Raw genomic sequence first — 25,728 nt, forward strand, 5'->3', positions numbered from 1 at the left:
ACGGAAGGAAATGAGGGAGGTGTGTGAGATAGTCTGGTAGAGTAGTTCCATGCTTTCATTATTCAGATAAGCCATGAACTATGATCAGAGTGAGATGCTAGGTTCTCCAAAATTGGGGAGAGGGGTGAGGCAGTAAAAGCAAATTTGTTGAAATTGCGCAAAGAGACGAGACAATGTGACAAAAACATATGTTGTGAACATGAAACGGTATGGACAGACAATCGAATTTGAAGAGACGGATTTCAGAACAAGGAAAGGCAATCTAGGACCTAGAACAGAAATTTGAGGCGTTAACATTAACCCCAGGTTAAGTAAATTCATATTTAAAAGATGAGCTAGTTAAATTATCATTAAGGAAGCTGCAGGGTGTGGTGTCACCGCCAGACACCACACTTGCTAGGTGGTAGCCTTTAAATCGGCCGCGGTCCGGTAGTATACGCTGGACCCGTGTGTCGCCACTATCAGAGATTGCAGACCGAGCGCCGCCACGCGGCAGGTCTAGAGAGACTTTCTAGCACTCGCCCCAGTTGTACAACCGACTTTGCTAGCGATGGTTCACTGACAAAATACGCTCTCATTTGCCGAGACGATAATTAGCATAGCCTTCAGCTACGTCATTTGCTACGACCTAGCAAGGCGCCATGTTCAGTTACTATTGATATTGTAAATAATGTACAGCCAAGAGCTACGTTCAACATTAATGGATTAAAGTTAACTATTCCACCAGTACCTCCTTTTTTCTGAAGTCTAAATTCCTTGTCCTGTTCCAGAGCTCACACCAGCCTGCGTGAGCTTAAACGCGTGCCTTTCGGCTTCCTCTAAAATTCGTGGGTTGGCTCTCCTGCCAATCCACAACACAGGGAGCCAAGAAAGTAGTGATGGTAAGATAGCTATTGCAGTGATAGACAATGACGAAATTCGATTTTTACATGTTTTAAAGAAGGACACAGCAAAATTAATTGGTGACATCACAGGTTGACACACGAGCTTCACAAATGTGTGACGCATGTAGAAAGAAGATTAGGCCACAACCACTAAAGAGAGGACAGCGTAGTTTGCGATAGATGCTGTGGGGTAGAGCCAGAAGATTCTGGACAAGAGGATGAATGGGATTGTGGACTGGAAGCATAAGCACCCATCAACAGGGTCAATGATAGTAAGATTGTCCAAGGACTTTCACCACAGCGAGAAATAGATGGCTTTGCCCATAAACATTTATTGTTGATGCAAAACTTCGAGCTGTTCAGTGATTCGTTCAATGCCATTCATCCCAGGGAATGGCTGGAGCAATTCTCCTCCTCCCACATGGCGTAGTGGGTATATGATTGAGTTTATGTGAGTATTTAGAGGTAAAGCCAACACTCCAAATAAGACTTATTGTACAAGGTCATATGCACCCAACAATTACGGCAGGCTTTCTCATTAGCATGCTGATCGGCGGCTTTACAATGTAGTGCTAAACACGACATCATTTATGTCTGAAATTACAACCAGACAGTACTTACATTCCTGACGTGGTTCTTTGACTACAATTCACAAAAACAGTTCAATGAGCTAACCTGAATTTGGATCACCAAACTGCCTGTGCATCTTAAGCACATTATTTTGGCTACTTTATATAAAGGTGACGTGAAGGAATTCAAGAGTTTCTCGCAAGAATTAGAGTACAGTGTAGGAGACAGTAATGTATGTAATGACCAGACTCGGCAAAACCCATATGATGGGTCTGTAAGTAGGCTGTATAGGTTTTTTTATTGGTAACGCCACATAGCACTCTGTATGAAAATCACGGGCTGTGCTGTGTGCAGTCTGTGGCTGGTTTGCATTGTTGTTGGCTATTGTAGTGTTGGGTAGTTGGCTGTTAACAGTGCGTGGCATTGCACTAAAAATATTGTGTGGCAGTTTAAGCACAGTCCTGTATAATTTTTCTAAGGGGACGTTGCATATGGCGACCCTGCCAGGATAACTCACTGGAATCTCCAGATTTTTTCCTTGTAGTTTGTGTAATTAGTGTAGCTATTGTTTATTGCTAGCGTGTAATTATAGAGAGAATTTCCTTTGTAGTTGTAGTTTTTCATTGTTGTATAGTAAAACAGTTGTGGCATGCATGTAGATTTGCACCAAGTATTTTGCAGCTGCGCTTGCAATTAACTAGATATTATTTTCAGTGCTATGTTAATGCGTTTTCTTATTTTGCTCTTAAAATTGTGCTTTTCTGTGTTATCGTGTGAAATATTGTGACAATAATGGCGGGTGAAAAACGTACAGTAGGCTCCAAAGTAAACTGAGTAATGACAGTGGAGACGAAAGCTGTGTGTTAGCGCCACCTTGTAGTGAATTAACTAATGTTCAATGTAGTTAGGTTAGGTTAGGTTAGTGTTGTTTAACGTCCCGTCGACAACGAGGTCATTAGAGATGGAGCGCAAGCTCGGGTTAGGGAAGGATGGGGAAGGAAATCGGCCGTGCCCTTTCAAAGGAACCATCCCAGCATTTGCCAGAAACGATTTAGGGAAATCACGGAAAACCTAAATCAGGATGGCTGGAGACGGGATTGAACCGTCGTCCTCCCGAATACGAGTCCAGTGTGCTAACCACTGTGCCACCTCGCTCGGTTCAATGTAGTAATTTGGTAATTGTGCATAGGGAAATGGAGCGGGCTGCAAATAATGGTGTAGACAGTGAAACAATTAGTGAACAGGGAAGCATTATCGATCGATCGGTAGGCAACAGTTCGCCTCAGGAATCCGAAATGACAGGACACAATCTTGCAAATACTGTAGATTCAGGTTTTGCGTCCTCACCTTTTTCTCAAATAAGTCAAGACACATTTTCTGCTTTTCAGAATGCGAATATTTCCGGTTCAAATGCACTGCCGAATAGCACTGAGGGACATGTTTAAGACACCAGTGCATTGTTATTACAGTTAATGCAACAAATGGGACAAAGGCTACAAAAGTTCGACACAATGCTTGAACAAAATCAGAAACAAATGGGACAAAATCTTCAAAAGTTAGACACCACGCTTGAACAAACACGTGAAGATTTAACTACTAAGTTACATAAAATCGAATCGAAATGTCAAAAAGTCTGTAATCACATAAAAACACAAATTTGTGAGCATTTCCAACCTATTTTTTCGCGGCATGAAAATACATTACAGGATCACGAAACAGCCATAAAAGAACTGCAAACTATTGTTCATGAAAATCATGAGACCTTGCAAGCTAAAATTGGCTCAGTTGCATCTACCGATTCAGTTACGCAACTTGCAAAAGCTCAGGAAAACTTAAAGGACACAGTAGATACGATTTCAACACAAATGGACACCGAAACTTGGTTCACAAAAACACACTGAGGAAATAAGTTCACTATCGGAGTAAGTAACCGAACTTTCGGATCAGTTCACTAACTTATCTACAAAGGTGGATGATGATCTGAATAACACAATACCTGTAGCCTTCACTGACACAGAAGAGTATTAACAAATTATGAAATTCAAACAAAATCAGAATCAAATTAATACGCAACACAAAAGAGAAATCCGGGAAGTACAAGATCAGTTGGCACAAGTAGTACAAGAATTACATATTTCAGAGGACACTCGCGTTCCAATACGGGAAGCGGGACTTAGAAATACGGAAAAGCCAAAAATAATAACACAGGGCATTTCGGAAATAATGAAAGAAATTGGCAAGGTGCACCGAATTTTGAGATGGAACCGCCGACACGACGTAACAATGACCGATATGCGACTCGCCGACACGATGATTTTGACTATAAGCTGTTCATTACTACACGTAAATTCAAAACATTTAAGAATTCTGGCAACGACATTCATCTACAATCATGGCTCCATCAATACTCTCATTGTTTTCCTCCCAACTGGTCGTTGTAGCACAGGTCAGAATTTATGTGTGGCTACTTAGAGAATGAACCAGCTGTAAGAATGCCATCGGTCATTCACGATTGTCACAGTGAAGGAGAATTTTATCATGCCTTCCTCTCAGCATATTGGTCTCAAGCTACTCAAGACCGAGTAAAACATAGCGTCATAATGAGGAAACATTTCGAACAATCTGAATTTTCCAATCTTGTCAAATATTTCGAAGACATGTTACATAAGAATCAGTATCTTTCACAACATACAGCCCCTCAGAACTCATCCGCATTTGCTTAATCAAATTGCCTGAACATTTACGACATACTATTTTGGCAGGACGTTGCAAAGACGACATTGAAGCTTTTCAGAGACTGTTACAAGTATTGGAAATTGACACTGACAATCGCGGGACGCGGAAACAGGAACACAACAATTACAGGTCACGTCCGTCACAATTCCGCGATGAAAGAAATAATAATTGGACACGACAAGGCTATTCTTACAATGTAAATCGTCTCCAAAACAGACACCACCCGTTTGACAACCGTTGGCAGAGTAGTAATAGTTACAGAGAAAGACTGCATTTCCGTAGTAATGAATATGACAGAGAGAACCATAGAAACAGACAATATGGGAACCAAAACAATTATTGTCAAGGGAGACAGAATAACTTCAGACGCAACGGTCCACCGCGCAGTTACGATTCAGGGAGAAATTCTCCACCATGTGACCGATAAGAAAGAAACTATGGAATCTACCGACATGACGACAGATGATATAATCGTAACGACAGACCTGAATTGCAACAGCACTGGCGGGATTCAAACAGGGCAGGGCCCTCTCTACAAGGTGAACTTATAGAAGTTAGGTCTCCTAATCCAAACGATGCGCGCCAACAAAGAGACAGACAATGTCTCGCACCACAGGCAGCCACGTGTACCGGCTGGCTCAGAGAAAAATAACATAGACGCTAACCCTGAGAAAAATTCCAGTATTCTTTACCGACGTACACCGCATGATAATTGCGTTCAAGTTGATTTGCTGCGTACTGAGGAAAGGTAAAGGATTACACCACATTTGACATGTAAAACCGCTTATTGAGAGATAATCTGCTTTTTAACTTAGTCTTTGCTATAAAATTTTTCACTTCACGTTACTAGTATGCTTTGTCAGACTTAGAAACTGTTAACATGCAACAATGTTTGAAGTTAAATATCCAGTCAAGAACCAAGAGAACTTATTTAAACAGAAATTACGAATGCATTGTTATAGTGAACAGACGACACAATGTCGTTATTTGTACATTCTTGCTTGTTAGCTGCAAGATTACGTAACGACTATCAGGCTTACATACTTAGAACATATAACAGTACTGCTAATGAGATTTTACTGCAACATTTTGGTTTACTTGAAAATACATTATGGATTTAAAGTGCTTTCTGAGATATACCAGATGACACAGAAGTTAGTTTATTTGACAGCTACACGACTATATCACGAACGCTACTAATGTGTGACACAATTTACATGGTTGCTTTTGCGGTGTATCTGTTTTATATCAGCACAGTTTTCTGAATTCTTCTGGAAAGGAATACATGTTTTAGTAGTATCTTTTGTGGTATAGCTACAATGAGACAGCCTTTTCTGTAGCACAACAATACGTTACAGTACAGTACTTACTTCATCACGGCAATAAGAGTAACAACTACGATATCTATAGCAATTCACTTTGTTTATTACGAGGTAAGTACACTGACTTCTACAGAACTTTGCTTACGGACGACGATAATTACGACATTTGGCACATTGTTTACCCTTAAGTAATGACAGAGATTGTCTTACAACAAGATGCACAGTTTAGCGCTGCAATACACGTATTTGAGTGTTTTATTTTGTACTTAAAACATTTATGTTTAAAGATTTTTGAATTACAATGACACAAAGGTTTTCCATGATACATTTCATTCCATTACTGTAATCTGTAATACCTGAGGGTATAATTACATTAATCCTCAGGGGGGGTACACGCCTACTTTGTGTACCATGTGTTTGGCAAGCACAAGGAGCCCTAGCTAATATGGTATTTGCTTATACAACTTTACACATCGGTACCATATTTCTCCAACACGTAAATTACACAGCTATCTGATCATTTAACTGAGAGAGACAAACATTTATTTTACTACATCAGTGACAGATGTTTACGTAATTACACCGTTGGACAACTTCACACTTATGAAATTGTATTTTGTCTCTACTTTGTGAACTGTTCATATTTTTTTCGGAACCATTGTGATACTATGAGAGCTTTGAATGATGTGTTTAGCGTGGGATCATGATTTTAAAGTACGTTTGAGGCAGGTGACATTATTGAAATGAGCAGAGAATTTTTTTAAGTTTTGGAATTATTGCAGAAAGCTACGACGTTTTTGAGATTTGGCTGAGTTTTTATGATGTTATTATTACGATTACAATGTGTATTATGCTGTTGAGGTATGTTTATGATCAATAAGCTGATGCTATATGAGGAATTTGACTATACTAAGTATTTATCATGATGAAATATTGACGAAGTGTCTACGAATATGTGTATGTGTAATAAAGTAAGGACTAATGAGTAGTGGTTAGGGACTGATTTGTGTAAAAGGATGTTGGAAACCAAGAATTGTACTTTAAGAATTATGAAATGTGTGTACATACATGAATGTTAGTTACCACAATGCTGACAAAACTTTTTGGACACTGTTATATATGTGATTTTGTTTCTACACATTTCTAATGTAAATTTCTAACCTATGAATTTTTTTGTTTTATATGAGACTGTCACTGCAGTGGAAACTGCTGCCGTAAATATTTCAGTAAAGAAGGTAGATGACCTTGACATAATGTGCTGTGGAGGCCCATCTGAGCGACAGTCACCTGGAAAAAAAGCCGTTAGTGTGTGCCTTTCAGAGGCACAGGCGGAGAAAAATAGAGGCCATTATCCTCGCTATTGGCATTTCTTTGTAGAAAGCATCGCAAATAGGACACACTCAAACTTGGAGCTCTTAATTTATGATATTTACTAAAATGCCTAATGAAATGATGAGAAACATTTTAAATCTATTGTCTTTCTAGTTGAGAGATTGCTCATTTTGTTTAATATCTAGTTTCTAGCTGCACTTAAGCATTGCTTAAAATAAAATTTAATAGATGTACTAATATAGATATTTTATGCCTACAGATCCAGTAAATAATAATTTTATGATCTACTTCCAAAAAAAAAACGAGGGAGCACAAAAAGACATTTCCACTTCACAGGAATTGCATGCATAATTTTTGTCAGTGACTTGGTTACTTGTCTGCTAGAGTAAGTTACAGTGATGCATCACTCTAGTGTTATGATGCGACATAGGTATTAGACATGGCCATCTTTAGTGTAATATTTTTTCTGCTTGAGCTTTATCATGTTTAGGTATAAGTTATTGCATTTTTTTGCTGCTGTTTGCCAGGCACAGTTCTACTGAATTTTACCTTGTGTTAAGCCAGTTTTACTACTGATTTATTTTTCTTGTTTGCTGCGCATTGCCTTATATTAGTTGTAATATTGCATTTGATTTGCTAATTTAGATATACTGCTGCTTGCTTTGAAAATCTGCATTTTTGTCATTTTTTGTGTTAATTGTTTTGTACTGCTGCACTGCCTCATCCCTTAGTATATATATCTGAGCTCAGTAGATTTAAGTTAGCTTAAGATGGGGTAGGCTATATAAGAGAACGAGATGTGATGAATTGGAAGAAATGCATTGAGAAGCTATAAGAAAATGGTTTGGCCAAAAAAGTAGTGTACAGTGGAGAAAAACTATTTTTGAAAGAGGATGTGAACAGAATACAGAAAGCATGCTTGGATAGGATTTTTTTTGGTGGAAACAAATGTTGAAATAAGAGGAAAGATCTACGGAATGAAGTTTTGGGTTGGACTGCAGTACCGAATGTCACACTGAAAACAAACCCTGTCCTATACTTTTGTGTTATTACGCTATGTGAATTTGTGTTTCTCCTGTCTTTATGTGTTTAGCTAATAAGATTTACATTGTAGAATTTTTCTGATAATATGTTATTTACTTTGTAAAGATGTTTAGACATTATTTATTCTGTTTTGTTTTAGTGCTCATGTGTGAAGTTGATGTTTCGAAAGTTATTCTGATCTTTTATGTATGTACTTATGTCTTAATTCCTGTAACACTGATGTATCTGTTTATTTCTATTCTTTTGTAAAGCTTGTACTACTACAAATGTTATCTGTATTGTTATGTTCTTTAATGATGAATTTTGTACCTTTGTAATTGTATTCTTATGTTGTAAATTTATAATTAGACACCAGTTCTTAAAATTAAGTTTCATTTCACTGCACACGTTTTTGTTGGTCATAGCACACGCAGAATATGCGAGAAAAAAAAGAGGACTGGTAGCATTTGCATGTGTGTTGATAATTCAGCAAGGGACTGGTTAACAGCATTGCTGGTTCTAAGGACAATTCCAAAAACTTTGTGAGTGCACAAGTGGTGGTTTATGGACTTGCTATATTCTCCGCAAGACTCTTCAATGGTGATTGTGCACCTGCACAGTCTCAACAGATGGCTGCTGGCCGTCTCTACAAGGACTACAGTGGGTCTTCATCTTTGATGGCCCACCAATACCATTATCTCTACAAGGACTACAATGGGTTTGCATCTTTGATGGCCCACCAATGCCATTATTTCTACAAGGACTGCAGTGGGTCTGCACCTCTGGTGGCCCACCAATACCATAATCTCTACCAGGACTACAGTGGGTCTGCTCTGTGATGACCTACATACTAATATTCTTCAAAACTTCGCCTCACTCTGCTGTGGGTTTGCTCTGTTGTGGCCCATTACCTGTCTGGATGTCAAGAGTCAGCACTGTCTTTCCGTTGGAAGGACAACACTACTTCTTCAAGACTGCATGGAAATCCACTACTTCCGTGTGCATTCTCTTTTACTGCTCAGACTTTGAGGAAAAACAACACTGCAATTTTACTGTGATGAATGATCAGGACTGTCTTTAGGGACTGTGAGAAAATTTTAGCTTTTGACCAACATTGTATCAATAAGTGTGTGCATTTGATTTCTTTGTTATTGTAATTATGAAAAATTTTAACAAATATGTATTGGCCAGTGCCCAAAACAATTTGTAAAATTTTTTGTGGTGAGCATGGGGGCTATGTAAGTAGGCTGTGTAGGTTTTTTTATTGGTAACGCCACGTAGCGCTCTGTATGAAAATCACTGGCTGTGCTGTGTGCAGTCTGTGGCTGGTTTGCATTGTTGTTGGGTATTGTAGTGTTGGGTAGTTGGCTGTTAACAGCGCGTAGCGTTGCGCTAAAAATATTGTGTGTCAGTTTAAGCACAGTCATGTATAATTTTTCTAAGGGGACGTTGCAGGTCAACACAAAACAAAGGTCAAACTAGAAACAGGTACAATAGGCTAAACCATTTATTTGTATGGCACCAACCTTACCAACAGAATAAGTGGAATCACCACCATAACGAGCATTACAGGTGTGGGAAAAGACATGATCAGGAGAGTCTGAACAAGCGAAACTGGAACAGAGAGAATTATGGGATCAAACCACAGTAAAGACAAGAGGCAAGAAACAAAAACAGATTTGTGGTTCTGCAAGGTGTCTCTGATACACTCCATGGATCCACATAACAATTCGTCAGAGAACAGGCCAGCACCCCACCAATAACAAGTGGCAGTGGCAGAAGGAATAAGGATACAGGAGGTGGAAGCAAAGTTGGACTTCTTAACGTTGTCTGTAAGAAAGACTTAATGGAGAAACTCTTAGGCGAAGTCATTGAAGTAAAAGCTCTGGCAGTAAATCTAGTCAAATCGATGTCTGTGGATCGATTGGGTCTAAGTTGTGTTTTCACCACTGGCAATCTCTTTTCTCTTATCAGTGAGAGTGTTTTTTAAACGTGGAGGAAGTAGACTTGCCCAATTTTGTCATTAAGAGGGGCAGAGTTAAGGGAGCGATGTTCAGCAAAAGTATAAGAGGTGAAGAGACAGACTCATATAGTGTTTATTTGTCAAGCTATCTAGTTTGAAGCAGATCTGATGATCGTGCCACTGCTGAATGTAGATGTGATTTTGGGTGTCGACTTTTCAGGTTCCAACCAAGCAATGTTAGACTCGAGTGGAGGTGAAGAAACAATGAATGTTAAGGGGATTATTGAGAGAACACATTTTGAAGGCTGTATTGCAGGAGGAGAGTATGAAGAAATAAGTTGTCTTAAACTTTTTACTGAAATGGAGTTGCAACCTGACCTTCAACAGGTGGTGAGAATGGGCTAGGTACTTTGCTCTCTCAGCAGTGGTGAGATGAATTTATTGCTAATGTGGTAGGAGAGAGTGTTAAATGTGTGGAATGCGGTTTTGAGGTAGATTGAGGCGAGTTCTACAGCATCTCACACAAGTATATGTGTACTCTGACTAACCTATGCAATTAGGACTTTTGAATACGAGTTTATGGTACGTGAGCACAACAAGTTTTTTGTTAAGTCTTATCCCACTCTTCGTGTGTACAAAGCAAAGGTGGAGAAGGATGTTCAAGATACATGAGTGGAGGTATTACAGAAGGAGCAGTCAGATCATATAATAGCCCCATTGTAGTAGTACTGAAGGAGAATGACCCTATGATCTTGGTCCTCGATTATTGAAAGCAGATTAATACAGTCATCTTGCCTGAGACCAATTGGCCAAAGAGTTTGGAAGTGTCACTGCAAAAATTTTACTGAATACAAGTTTCATCTTACATCAACTTACGTATAATCTACTGGCAGGTAGCACTACACCACTAGTGTCGGAAACATGCTACATTTTTGTGCTTTGGCAGATGTTATCAGTTCAGGCGACTTCCCTTGGGTCTATTATGGGCAACTGAACACGATCCTCCCTGATGATCTGGAGAACAGGATTGCCTTAAATGTCGGGACATTGCTGAAAGGTCGTGGGCAGACCAAAATTAGGTTTGAGGGCAACTGCCAATATATGCGCTGGATGGAGTAATAGTAAATTTAGATTAATCACAATTTTGAGCCGGAGTATTAAGTTTTTAGGTAAAATTATCTCAGTGGAAGGTATCTAGTCAGATCCAGTAAAGATTCAGGCAGCGAAAGAATATCTTGTTCCTAGTAGTAAAAAATAATTCAGGCCTTTTCATTTCTACACACGAAAAAAAAGTTCAAATGACTCTGAGCACCATGGGACTTAACATCTGAGGTCATCAGTTCCCTAGAACTTAGAACTAATTAAACCAAACTAACCTAAGGACATCACACACATCCATGCCCGAGGCAGGATTCGAACCTGCGACCGTAGCAGTCGCGCGGTTCCGGATTGAAGCGCCCAGAACCGCTTGGCCACAACGGCCGGCTTCTACACACATTTTGTCAATTATACTAGTTTTCCAGTATGATATTTTCACTCTTTGCCTTTCATGGGTAAGTGCTGTACCATCTGAACTACCCAAGCATGACTCACGACTCATCCTCACAACTTTACTTCTACAGGTCCCAAGTTCGAGTCTCAGTCAGCTACACAGTTTTGATCTGTCAGGCAGTTTTAAACTATCGTTATTTGTCAGGGTGTCGAGTTTGAAACAGATTTGATTAGTGTGCCACTGTTGAATGTAGATGTGTTTTGGGCTTCGACTTTCTGAACTCCCACCAAGCAATGTTAGACTCGACTGGAGGTTAAGTAGCAATAGTTAAAGGAGACTATGCGCCCTATGCAATGCCTCACAGAGGTATTTACCTATTAAAAGAAGAGGCAGTTTTTGTAACCTTAGCATGGATAACGCAAGTCAACATCTGTCTATTCTGTTACTTGATGGACACCATAAACTGGATGAGAAGAGAAGAAGTCATACATGTCGCAGTCCTGTCGAGCTCAACACATCACAATGGAGGTTGCCTATTCCTGGGTGGTGAATGAGCCAAGCTGATTCGTGGAGATGTCCTCTGGTTCATCGTGAGAGGCAGGGATAGCTGCTGTCATCTTAGCTGAACCGTCATTTGCACTGAGAAGTCTATCTTTCCTCCAACTCACTTTTCAAGAATCGACCTCCACTATGACGTTCCAATAACACACCGCTATCCCTCAGTGCATGTAAACAGTGAGCTGTGATGTGGGAAGACTATTCGTCAGGTAGGTTTTGTGAACATGTCTGTGTTTTTCCGAGTAAAAATTGTCATAAGTGACACTTTCATACTTCAGTCAATGTATTTCCTTGATGTCTGTCTTTCTGTCAATAAAGCACTGTGCACTAAATTCATTATTAGAAAACTCATTTTCTTTGGTTGAAACTTTTCGTATGACAGTGTTGAGTGATTTAAAATCTGTCGTCTCTGCGTAGCTAATGATTTTGAGGTGCATCATGAAAAATCATAGAACTGCAGGTACCTCACATAATATTCAGTTAATCATTTAAAAGTGTATATGCTAGATTCCTTTGTACTGTATTACGATTAGTAATTTTCTACTTTGCATTTTTTACTCTAAATACTTTTGAGGAGGCAAAACAGATATACCTTAAATGAGTTGCGCCTCACATTGATTTGATTACTTATTAGGATGCCATAATTTAATTTCATTCAAATTTCAATTTCTTAGATTCTTACACGTGTAATAATTTTTGTATACATGACTATACTGTGTACTTAAACATTTCTTAAATTCTATACAATTACGTTAACGGAAATTATACATTGATTAATGTTTTGGCTGTACTTGAGAGCATGGATGTTATTGTATGTCGATACTATCATTGCCCTATTTTGGTTAATTCTGATGCATACTTATGACTTGAATTTCCTATTATGCCATTATTAAACTGAACTTTGTTTTGCTATTTCACTTTTGATATGTAACAGTAGTGTCGAATGCTTTAAGTACTTTTTTATTTTTTGTAAATAGTCTGACATGTGGATAGACTCAATATTATCTAAAGTCAAGGCACTGTAATCTGATGTATTTTCACTATCATTTTTTTGTTAATCCATGTAATAAACTAGTATTGTACTGTACTTGTCTAAAAGAATATTTTTATTGATCTACTGTACCTTCTGTCACAATGTAGTGACCATATTTTTTATGTTTTATGTTTATGTGTTTTTTCTTTTGTTGTGTTTTTTTATTTTAATACTGAATCACAGTATTGTGGGTATATTGTGACTATATTTAAATATATTTTTCTAATTTTAGGTATTTTTCTGTATGAATTGTTTGTTATGTATTTCATGTTCTATGATTTCGAATAAATCGGTGTTTATCCTTATCTGCATAGCCTTTTTAACGCTGAAAGGAGTCTACTGGGGCACACTTGTATGTGGCACCCGAATATGATAACAATACTAATGTAAACTAAAATGAAACTATTATATTATGAATGATGTAAGTCTCTGATAAGCTTTGTAAAGTGGATCACTGACTGCACGACCGCAGAGCCAAAGATATTGCTCCTGGTCTGAGATTGTAGTGTTGAAGCAAGAGAGCGCTTGGCGCACAATAGCTGTCTGTGAGCAAAAGAGGATGGAGTAGGCAGTTTTTGTAGTGTGCTCTGTGAAGCCACCAAGTGTTAGATTATAATTCAGAAATTATGAGTACAATTATTATTGGAAATAGAAACGTGGAAGCATAAATCTTCACGCTAGCAAGGAAAATATGTTAAATAATTATGTCTTTCGTTCTGCCAGCGATTTAGTGTAGATGAGTTGGCTGATAATTATCAATTGTTCAGTAACCCCAGAATGTACGTGAACTGATTTGATGCAAAGGCTACTTAGATATTTCCCCTTTTGAATGTTTCTAAGATTTGTTAACACAGGTGTATGTAATATGACGATTTGTATTTATGCTTTGTTTAGTAAAAATGATGCAATTTTTCCGAGTAGTTCAATTTCAATTGTCAGATGGTTTGAGAAGCCAAACTTAACGTGGAATATAATTTCACTAAACAGTCAGTGTTAGTAGTTCACCACAATCAGCACAGCCTCCCTTTCTATGTCATATGTTTTTCAAAGACGTTTGATTTTCTTAAATGTTTTCATTTATCATGCAAAAGAATTCCATGTGCGTTTCAAAGTATTACGGCCAACACTGCACACCGCTGAGCTTGTAGTCAGCATACTTATATTTTTTTAATGAGAGGCCAGAACATATCGCGTTCCACCATTGCTGCTTTAGAGGCAAGACAATTTTATTGATTTGTTATGTGCACAGGAACCAAAGTTATCAATTTTGAACAGGGCCAGATGATTCAGTGCCTAAGGGGTTGAACGTATTTGCAGTGACTGTATTTCTTTATTGGTACTGGGCGTTGGATTGCCCAATTAGTTCGTATAAAGTTTTTGCTAACAATAGCACAGAGTAAGTACACCACTTGCAGTTACAACACGCCACAAGGCCAGTGCAGGCCTTATGTTGGTTAGAAGGAGGCCAGTTGAGGGCCTACAGCTAACACACACAAGACCTACATCGGGAGTTATTGTCCGGGGATGCGATTTCCTACGACAGCAGGAGTAAAGCAGTTACCGTATGTGCCCTGATTGAAAATTTGTACGTCAATCTGTTGTGCTTCCACTCATGAACATCCACCGGGGGCCGAACCACACAATAACCCTGAAAGAGTGGTTCGGTGTGGGGCGGCGGAGGGATTAAGTGGACTGCGGTAGTCGTCGTGGGATTGTGGACCACTGCGGCTGCGGCGGGGACGGAGCGTCTCCGTCGTTTCTAGGCCCCCGGTTAACATATAATACAGTACAATACAATACAGTAGGTACACCTTCCGCCTACGTCTCTACATAGTCGCCGCTCCAACTTTGAGTTTTGTCGTAGTGTTATATCAACTTTCCAGTATCCTCGTCATAGAAAGCAGCCGTCTGTGCTTTCGGCCAGTTATCTGCACTGGTCTGGAGCTCATAGTCTGTGGAAAAATTTTGTCTTCAAGCAGAGATGAGACTCAGGGGGAGCCAATTAAGGGCTGTATTGTGGGTGATCAAACACTTTTCATCGGAAACGCTGCAGGAGCGTCTTCATTGCCCCTGCAGTTTGTGGCCGAGAACTGACATGAAGCCAGGAACTGCTCGACAGTTGTGTTATGTGGGCTGCATGACACAGGCGAAATCTCTAACCAGACCCTCATACTTGGCCGGAGACACTATTCCCTACGCGACTTTACGTGCTCACAGTTCACTCAAAACTGAAAAGAGCGACGCGACACGATTGACGGGCATACTAGAGACACTGCCCAACACATCAATGCAAAGCTTTACCGGATTTTCCCAGTGGTTTCCATTTCGCGACCGATCGGAACTTAGTTTCTGGACAATCCTCGTATGTTTTGCTACTCTAATAATTTTTTCGATCTCCTAATCGCATGTTTTGATTCTGTATGCCCGTTTCGTGTGTGGGCGTGGAAGTATGTTTTCTTGAAGTTAAAGGGAGAATTATAGTCTGCTAGAGAAGTTTTGACAATGTACGATGGTTAGTTGGAACGGCAGAGTGGTGTACCTACAGATAAAGAGAGGTGATTTTGTACGAGAGGTTACGGAAGGTTAACTGTCAGCCAGCATTGATCTTCGACTTAGCACTCTCCCCCTCTCAGGCTCCCAGAGTAGGTGAGTGCCTGTAGTCGAATTGCTGAACACTCTTGTTCGACCTCTTAGTAAGTCACGTTGCGTCTCTCATACACACTCCGAGACGTGAATACAGGTACTGGAATGATCTTCGTAGACTTTAATTTTGTTTCATAGTCCGATTTCAGGCTTAGAACGTTAGGAGAAAGTTCACCTTGTTCGTTTTTAGTATAATTCGGCATGTGCGTGAATGTTTCAGATTTTTACATGACTAATACTTTGTCTGTACATCGTTTGGCTATCACGTGGGGTGATAAGACAAAAGAAACATGCTTAGTTAGATATTTCATCAAGTTGTTTCATCCTCAATACTTTAGATAAATTAAAGGAATATATCTGCGCTTAATGCAGGTTTGGAATCATAAATTTACAGGTTTTTAGTGGGCCTTTATGTGATACTGTGATGGGGTTGACGTCTTTTGCTCGCATAGTGTTTCAAAATTGTTTCAGCCTCAGAGCTTGTCTAGAAGACGGGCAATTTTACCGTTAAGTTGTGGTTTCGTACGTTGCAGGTTTGTTAGTGCTCTGTCATGTGCTCACTACATTATACTGATTCATATTCAGCACTGAATTGTGGTAAATTTTCTTCAGAAAATTAATATCTATTCCGGTAATTAAGTTTTATCTGTTTTCTGATTTCGGGTTTAATATCTTTTTGTAATTCTCCTTACATGATAGTTCTCTGTGGACCCTCGTGCTCTTCTACTAGTGTTGCACGCTATTGCTTTCTATTTCTGTTTCCCTTGCGTGAAACGACTGCCCATTCATGTAACTAAATTTTGTCTGTTTTTCTGATTTCCAATTTTATGTTTTTTTCACGATTCCTTTCTGTCTGTCCACGTGCCCATCAGATTGTGCCTATATCTCTCTGTAATCGATTTCTCTCTCTATTTGATGTAGCGGGATACTACTAAATTTTTGTTTGTTTTTCTCAAGTTAACGGATTTTCGCTGTTTTTTTGTAGCTGTTCGTTGTGATGACTTGCTTCTCTGTTCAGTCTTCCATAATCCTCATTCTTCCCAGATTTTTTCTATCAGATTCTAAAATGTTTCAGGTTAAAATATCGATTGTTAGTATCGGCCAAACGGATTCAGAAATATTCTCAATTTAGTCCAGTCACCAGGAAGCCATGTCTAGCAGAACGACTCTGTATGTTATTACGTAAAGCACATAATGTGTCTGCCAAATATGGCTTTAGTTGTAGTAAATAATCTAAATATAACGGGCAAACACTGAGTCTATCCTACAACGACCTTTTGTAGAACACAGAAATACTTTGAATGAATCTCATTGCTAAATATACCTATAATAAATCTTAATGGCAACTGAAAGTCTCTTTTTTCAACTTACATATTCAATTGTTCGCAGGATTTATTCCAGTCTCTGTCTTCCTCTACAGTTTTTACCCTCTACAGCTCCCTCTATTGACTTTGAAGTTATTACATGATGTCTTAACAGATGTCCTACCATCGTGTCCCTTCTTCTTGTCAATGTTTTCCATATATTCCTTTCCTCGCCAATTCTCCGGAGAGCCTCTTCATTTCTTACCTTATCAGTCCACCTAATTTTCAACATTCTTCTGAAGCACCACCTCTCAAAGGCTTCAATTCTCTTCTCTTCCGATTTTGCCGCTATCCATGTTTCGCTACCATACAAAGCTGTGCTCCGAACGTACATTCTCAGACGGATTATTGCTAATATTAACTGACTGAGTGTGGGGCGCGCATAACGTAACCGAACACGATGATATGTGATAGAAATACTCTCAGAGATGCATGTGAATTAATTTAGATTCACACAAGAAAAACATTGTTACATAATGAAACACAATAAATACAAATAATAAATCATTGACAAAGGGAAGGCCTCAGACACAGCCAACCGATTCGACTCAATATTTGGTACGTCGCTTGTGCACAACCAAAACTGACAGTCTTTAAGATAGTTTGGCTCAACAGCTCCCTGTTTTTGAGGAAACCACACCTACAGTTTACGATACGCTATGGACTCAAGACTGACGAGATCGATAAATAATTAAAAATTGATCATTTTGCATCATCATATATGGGGTCTGCGAACGATGTTTTTCTAGAAATCAAGGAAAGAAACCTCTCTGGGTGCCGCTTATGTAACCATAAGGTAAATGGTGTGCATCGAATGCATATTAACCAAAGGATGTGGCTGGAGAGTAGAGAATCTGATCGATTCCGAGGTGCATTCTTTTATTCGTTTGTATTTTTTTCTCCTTTTGGCAACTGATAGGAGTAGAGGAGTTAATAGGTAAGTAAATCAATAAAGGAAGACTAACAAGGTAGGCAAATAAATATCTCAAAGCACTTCGCTTATTACAAAATTAAAAATTTAACACTGATCGCTTTTCATGGCTCTTTGACTTAGTCTGTCACACGTCCACCATTTTTTTTCGAACAACTAGATCGATGGTATTCGTCAATAAACACTCTAAACAAATATACTCGGGACGCAAGAAGATCTAATGAACGCAGTCTTCGCGCAATTACATCGTTCCTTTCGAATTTTCGTCGGAAAATCAACTTGGTTTACATTTAAAAACATTTCTTTTTGGTTAACTAATTTTGATGCGTACCACCCATACGATGAGATTGCCTGAAAAATCAGTGCTGAAAGTTGATCATACATTATGCCATAAATAGTTGTTGCATCTGCACGGTTGTGCAGTTTCCGCTGCATTTCCAGAAGCTGATTTCAGTACTGACTCCTCGAAATAACGTTTTTAACTTAGCGATGAAAATAAACATGACAAGTCTCGCATACAATTGTGCAGTTTGGCGGAATTACTTCTACCGTCCAAGTCGGTTGACTCTTGTCATCTATAAACATGCCAGCATATGTAACGTTATTATTTTGTCCACCCCAGGAATCGAATATTAGACAAATTGTTATCAGCAACGTATGGTTTTAAAATGTTCTCAGGATATGATTTCTAAATCTGTCAATTTACCGAATTTGGCGGAAGTGACTTGAACATTTTTTGAGGAGTCGCTTAACGACAGATCTGTTCTACACCACGGGAACCAAATTAACCATTAGTTTCTTATAAGCTCAGGAAAACTTAAGGCAACAAAATTTCTAGACACTGTGACGGAATATTGCGCCGTATACTAATGCGTTATTTTGTGAGTGCTACAAACTGCGACATGGCTTTGTTTCTCTCGCTCATGTGATAACGTGCGTCGAATGCTCGTCTTCGCAGCACTCTTGCTGGGAACTGTTTTCATAAAACGAGGCTTAAAATTTAAATTCCTTACTAATCCAAGTCGTTTGAGAAATTTATTTTCCTACCTTGTTGCTATTCGTTATTGATTTACTTACTTTATTAATCCTCGTATTTATGCCAATTTCAGAACTTAAAAAAAAACACAAATGAAAAAATAATACATTTGGGAATCGAACTCACTCGCTCTGTTCCCCAGCCAGAGATCTTGGTCGTTACACCAGCGACGTTTCCGTTGCAGAGCGTTTACCTAAGCGGCAGTCAAAACACTTTCTTTCCTCGATTTCTAGGTAAAGAAGCGTTTCCAGACCCTGAGACTTTCATTTTGGGTTGTACACAAGTGATCTGGCAAATATGAGACGAACTGGTTAGCCGTGTCTGAAGTCTTCTCTTTGTGAGATCTGTAAAATGATACGGCACTGGGACGTAGTCAGTTCATACAATGCAGCTAGATCACGTCACTTCCAAAGTAGCGAATCTGTAGAGAAGAGAATAACAAAAACGTATCGGTTCATCCCAAAAATTTTAATCACGCTGCTCAATGTTATGAGCATAAAGCTTAAGTTAAATGGTTACACCACGTCTGACATGACAGAAGACAAGAAGAAGTATATAAAATTATAAAATCTGCAACGGCAGTATTATGGGGTCTGTCATCAATAGAAAAACATCCACATCTACATCTACGTCCATACTCCGCGCGAGCCACCGTATGGTGCGTGGTGGAGAGTACCCTGTACCACTACTAATTTCCTTTCCTGCTCCATTCGCAAGAAGAGCGAAGGGAAAACGACCGTCTATATGCCTCCGTATGAGCCCTTATTTCTCTTATCTTATTTTCGTAGCCCTTAACGTGAAATGTACCTTGGCGGCAGTGGAATCCACCTGCAGTCAGCTTCAAATGCTGGCCCTCTAAATTTTCTCAATAGTGTTCCTCGAAAGTGGCGTCGCCTTGTCTCCTGGAATTCGAAGCATCTTCGTGATACTTGCGTATTGTTTGAACCTACTGGTAACAAACTAGCAGCCCGCCTCTGAATTGTTTCGATGTCTTCTGTCAATCCGACCTGGTACGGATCCCAAACACTCGAGCACTATTCAAGTATGGGTCGCACTAGTGTCATATATGAGGTACAGATGAACCACACTTTCCTAACATTCTCCCATTAAGCCGAAGTCGACCATTTGGCTTCTCTGTGACCATGAACCGGACCCTGATAAGAACACTATTAGATTTTGCTGACATTTGTTACGAATCATTGCAAGACGACTGAGCCGTGGCGCGACTGGCGCCAGTGTTCTCGCACTTACAATGGCATCGCTGTCATCGATTATAGGGCCACTATCTTTGCCTTCCGCAATTCAGGCCGATGGTCGGGTGATTAACGGGGAGAGAAGAGAGACAGCGGAGTGGATTCGCCGGGTCGGAGGTGGCTTGTTGGCGTTTACCGTGAGGCCTGTGGTACGACGCCTGTACGCTATGGGCAGGGTCAGCGAGAGATCCCGACAATGACTTGATGGGACCTCGGGTTTGGTATCGCGGTGGTGCACTGTTGTGGTGTGGGGCATGTATAGGTTCTTGTTACTGGCCATTGAAATTGAGATGTGTCTATGGCGCGACGGAGGAAATGTGTGATGTTCGCCGCTGTTGCATGTGAAAACGCTTCGTCTGCCTTATGTCTGTGCAGGAAATTATGTGAAGTAAATAGCTGATACCACGGCGACGTCTTGCTCCCACGCGCTGTTGAATATATTTCGGAATTACTGAATGGTGGAGATATCCCACGTCTAAAGCAAATGAAGCCATTTGCGCCATACTAAGGTACTGTTTTATTCTGCTAAAATCTGTATCAGTTGTATGTGCATTTATATGCCCTTCTTTAGTTGCAGAAGTTATAGAAGTGTGTAAACAGAGAGCTATGTGGAAAGGGATGTAAAGTTGAAACACTTCCAATTGGTGAATACACTCGAACTCTGTATTATTAAAGGTGCATTTCCATACCAGCACCTACCTTGGGTAATAAATGTTATTTGGAGGTTGACATGGTACTGTCAGTAATTATTATACACAAAATTGTTTATTGTGATTATACAAAAATGGAGATGTAAGGTCGGTTGTGTGCCGCTGTAAATTACTATTGTCTCTTCTGTGTGGCAGCCTAGCATTGTCAGTGGCTTCAATCATTATTCCTGTCATATTTCGAGTTTTGTATTCGCGGGTTTGCTTAAGCTGACACTGTTAAGTTGTAAGACCTATAAACGGGCATGTCAAACTGAGTATTCTATGAGCTCAAGATGATATTGTATTACGTGGTACCTTAGTTTGTTATAGGTTAGAAGTATTTTATGTGTTATTAATATTCTGCTGTTTACTTTGTCTAAAAAGGAGCTAGTTCTGTAAAGTAGTCGTTTATATTTTATCAGTGTGTTACGCGTTGTGACTTTTCATGTTAGTGGTTTTTAAGAAGCTACAAATGACTCTGTGTATGTTGTAGGTAGCTGAAATTGACGTGTTCACGGGGGTTGCGTCCTGACGGTATTGATAGTGGCCCTTTTTACTACGGCTCATCCCGCTATCCTCCTTCAGTACATTTGTCTCGCTTATATCGTTACTGGCTTTGTCGAGTGGAATTAGGGCTTACTGTAATCACCTTATATGTTGAAGTTAAGTACCTCCCTTGCCAGGGCGCGAACCTTCGTGGATATAGTCGTATTCTCATCTGTAAAGATTGATAGTGTTATTCATTTGTTCTCGTCACATGCATGATTATTTATCTTGTTATATTTAATGTCAGTAAAATGTAAGTGTTAGCAATGTCCGAATTGGGACGTTGTATTCTCCTCTTGTGGAAACAAATTTAAGTGATTTTATTCCTTTTTTAAGTAGCTTTTTATTCCTTTTTTAAGTAGCTTTTAGATGCGTACATTTTGCCTTCATGTTTGGTGTTTTTATGGCTTCCATGTTAATTAAAATTACAATAAAGGTAAATTTGGCAATGGAGGGTTTCGTGTATTTATTAGTTGCTAAGTGGGTCCTAAGTTACGTGCAGGAACCCTACCAACGACACTCTCCAAAAGTTCAACATTATGCGGGACAAAGCTTTATACGCTAGATTTTCAAAAATTAATTGCCTAGAGAGACAGATACGATGACAAAGACAACGAATATATTTCATTAAGTAACCAAGTGTCGGAAATGCCTATTGAATGAATACGGAATATCCAGTTTATTAACTGGTGTTTAAAATAGTATTAAATGTGTTTCAGTCCTTCATTGTTCTGATGGCTGTTACAATAAATATTCAGAGTGAGCGATTAACTCCAAATGTACGGCTGGTCCCGGCGGAAGTTCGAGTCCTCCCTCGGGCATGGGTGTGTGTGTTTGTGCTTAGGATAATTTAGGTTAAGTAGTGTGTAAGCTTAGGGACTGATGATCTTAGCAGTTAAGTCCCATAAGATTTCACACACATCTGAACATCTGATTAACTCCAGCACAGAGCTGGTATCGTCATGGTAAGCCACCGCGTGTTCGATGGAAAATGTATGGTGCATTGTGCATATGGATGGCCGCTGCAAGAATTCTTGGAACTATTTCCTCCTCTGAGTCCGCAGGGCTAGAACAAACTTCGGTTTTCACGTAGCCACACAGGAAAAAGCCTCGCAGTTCTCTCCGCGATTCTAAACTCTGATATGATTTCGAAATATTTGTGGGGTGTTAGGTGACTGTTTTGTGACCACAGGAATTTTAACGTTTTTTAAGCTTTTTAAGGCAACTGTGAACTGTAATATTCCGCGTGTGACGAACTTGTTAATGTTTGTCGTGATAGTGATTGCAACTTACGAACTTTAGTTTTCGTTTCGCCTGTAAGATTTTCGAGCTGTCGAACTTCAAGTATTTTCTGCTGACTTCTGAGACTTTATGTGATGTTGTACGAGCTTCATTCGTACATGCTGCAGTGTTTTAATGGTGAGCTCGCATTGCGTGACTAAATTTTCACTTCTTAATTAATTATTGTTGAAATGATTTTTTTATCCGCACATCTATATGAGGCCACCAGTCACATGTGTGCGCACGTTCATTTAACCAGAGAAAGAAATGCTCCTATCGGAAGACAAAAAAAGGCGAATTTGCTCCTGTTTAAAAGACTCTGACTGAAAAGTGGGTTACCAGCTGCCTCATTCTGCCTTCCTCAGCACCTTTAATAATTTTATGGGCATTTATATATTAAAGATTTGGGACTTGAAGGGACTCAGACTAATAACGTTTTACCTCGTGCATTTGTACACACCAACACGGTTTAAGTTTAAACAGCGTACAGTCGCATGTTTCTACCAGTTTTCTTTTCTTCAGTAAGTAATTCGTGTTAGTATTTGGCAATAATAGCTTATTAAACATTTTTTGCTTGGGACTGGAACTATTAACTTACACCTTGGTGCCTGAAGGTATTTCTCAAGCCTCACATATCCTACATACCGAGTGGAAGCCTTGATATGGTTGGTTCTTTTTATATTTTAATAAATCTGGCACAGAGACTCTACGAACTTCCCGTCACTGATTTCACTCATATGGACAAGGTGTCTAAAGCATCGCTAGGATTCAACATATGTATAGTCCGTGAGACGAGTGATTGGTACTGACAGTTCCGGCGGGCAGACGGCGCTGTTGCCGAACGTGGCTCACAGCACGCGGCGCCCTGTCTGCTACACGCATTCTCTAGAAGCAGAAATAAAAGCGAGACAAAATACAAGCCGTATTGGTACGCGTGAATTTATTTAAAGTTGATGCTTGAAATATATTAACTCGAAAACTGATAAGAGCTATTTAGTACAAGTATCTAAGATGCTGAAACATAATAAAGTTATTTGTTAAACTTCACAACTGAAATGAAAACTATTTTCGCAAGTTGTTGAACATTAGCAGTTTTGGTTTCCATTGTTAAGTATTAGCATTATTAATTTGTTCTACTACAAGCTACAGAATAATTGGTCAGTGCGTTAAGGGCCGGCCGAAGTGGCCGTGCGGTTAAAGGCGCTGCAGCCTGGAACCGCGAGGCCGCTACGGTCGCAGGTTCGAATGCTGCCTCGGGCATGGATGTTTGTGATGTCCTTAGGTTAGTTAGGTTTAACTAGTTCTAAGTTCTAGGGGACTAATGACCTCAGCAGTTGAGTCCCATAGTGCTCAGAGCCATTTGAACCATTTTTTCAGTGCATTAAGAGTTATAATCTGAAGAAAGTACTCACAATATGATGATCTGGTTGTAGATCGATAGCAAACTCCCTCCTTACATTCCTGAATACGTTGTAGTTACTGTAATGGAAAAACACCACTCACATCACTGTCAGAATCTGATTTGACATTGTCTTCCTCAGCACTACTCGAACTATCACTGCTCTCTCCCAGATGTATAATTAAATTTTCGATGCATTCTTCCACAACCCCTTCGGTTTTGGCCGCCTTTCTGATGGCACTTGCAGTGCTGTTTACAATTTTAGCCCACGTCTCGCGTGTCACTTTATTGATAGCTGCTGGAAGGAGAGTTTCCACTTCAGAGATCGTGAATTTTTTATTGTTTGCAGCAATGTTTGCAACACTCCTTCAATTGCATTGAAGTGACAGTGGTATGGAGGAAGCCGAACGATTTCATGCCCGTGCCTTTTAGTAATCTCGTCAATTACATATGTTGGAAATTGGGGTTTCTTTTGTGCCACAATTTCGAGCAGTTCCGCCTTCCTTAAATCTTCTCTGAAATCTACTTTTCGCCGTTTCAACCACTGAATGATATCATCTTTTTTTGTTGCCAAGGTTGGTGCCTTATCGTGAACAACGGAATGATAAGGCGCATTGTCCATAACAATCACTGATGGACTTGTCAGATTCGTCATAAGCGATGTCTTGAACCATTCTTGAAATACTACACTGTTCATTTCTTCATGGTAATCTCTCGTCTTTTTTGACCGAAACATTTTCAAGCAGTTTGGCACAAAACCTTTCGATGTTCCTGCATGTAAGACAATAATACGCCCTCCTTTGCCAACAGGCACTGCCATTGTCCCCTCCGGCGTTCCATCATTCCAGCCTCTACGTAAAGAATGGCTGGCATTAACCCAAGTTTCATCTAACCACACTATACTTTCGAATTCCACACCCATGATCCTGCGCAGAAATCTGCACCGCCATGCAACTACATCTGTCCTTTCCATTAATATTTTGCGTCCGTTAAACAGTGAATAGCTTAAGCCTATGTCTTTCAACACTGTACGCAATGAACATTTGCTCCCTTTAAAAAGATCGTCTTTCTGAAGCGACACCAGTAATTTAGATAGAGTGGGATGTTCCCTTCTCTTATAATAGCTGTATATATGAAGACGAATAGCGTCTTTCTGAAAATCGTCCAAAGCTGTCACCTGCTTATTTCTCGGTCGCTTCTTTCCTGGTGTGTGCAGCTTTGTTGTGCCACTCTCGTCACAATCTACACTATACTGTTTTTTCCCTATATTTACAACAGTGTTCTTACTTATTTTCAATGCTGCTGCAGTTCTCTTCACAACCTGAACAACAGGAATTAAGGGCCCACCTTTGTCCTTTTCTTTCTCAAAGTAATCCCTCACAGAGCACACGAATTCACGGGCCTGGGTGTGTAGCACACTTTTCTTCCTCCGTTTCACTTCTTGTGTTGGGCTGGTACTACCCGCCGCACTAGACATTGTTTACAACGAAAAATAAACAAAGAAACACTAAAAACAACAAAAACGAAATAAACTGCGAATTCAACTTCAGACAAACGACGAACGACCGCACCGCCTGCACGCGAGACACTGGTAAGTTTCATAAGCGCGCGCGACCGGGTTTCAGAGCGGCAACGTGGCCCTTGCTACCCGCTCAAAGTCAGGCCGTCATTGG

The sequence above is a fragment of the Schistocerca nitens genome, chromosome 8, assembly GCF_023898315.1.
Source record: "Schistocerca nitens isolate TAMUIC-IGC-003100 chromosome 8, iqSchNite1.1, whole genome shotgun sequence".
In the NCBI taxonomy this organism is placed as follows: Eukaryota; Metazoa; Arthropoda; class Insecta; order Orthoptera; family Acrididae; genus Schistocerca; species Schistocerca nitens.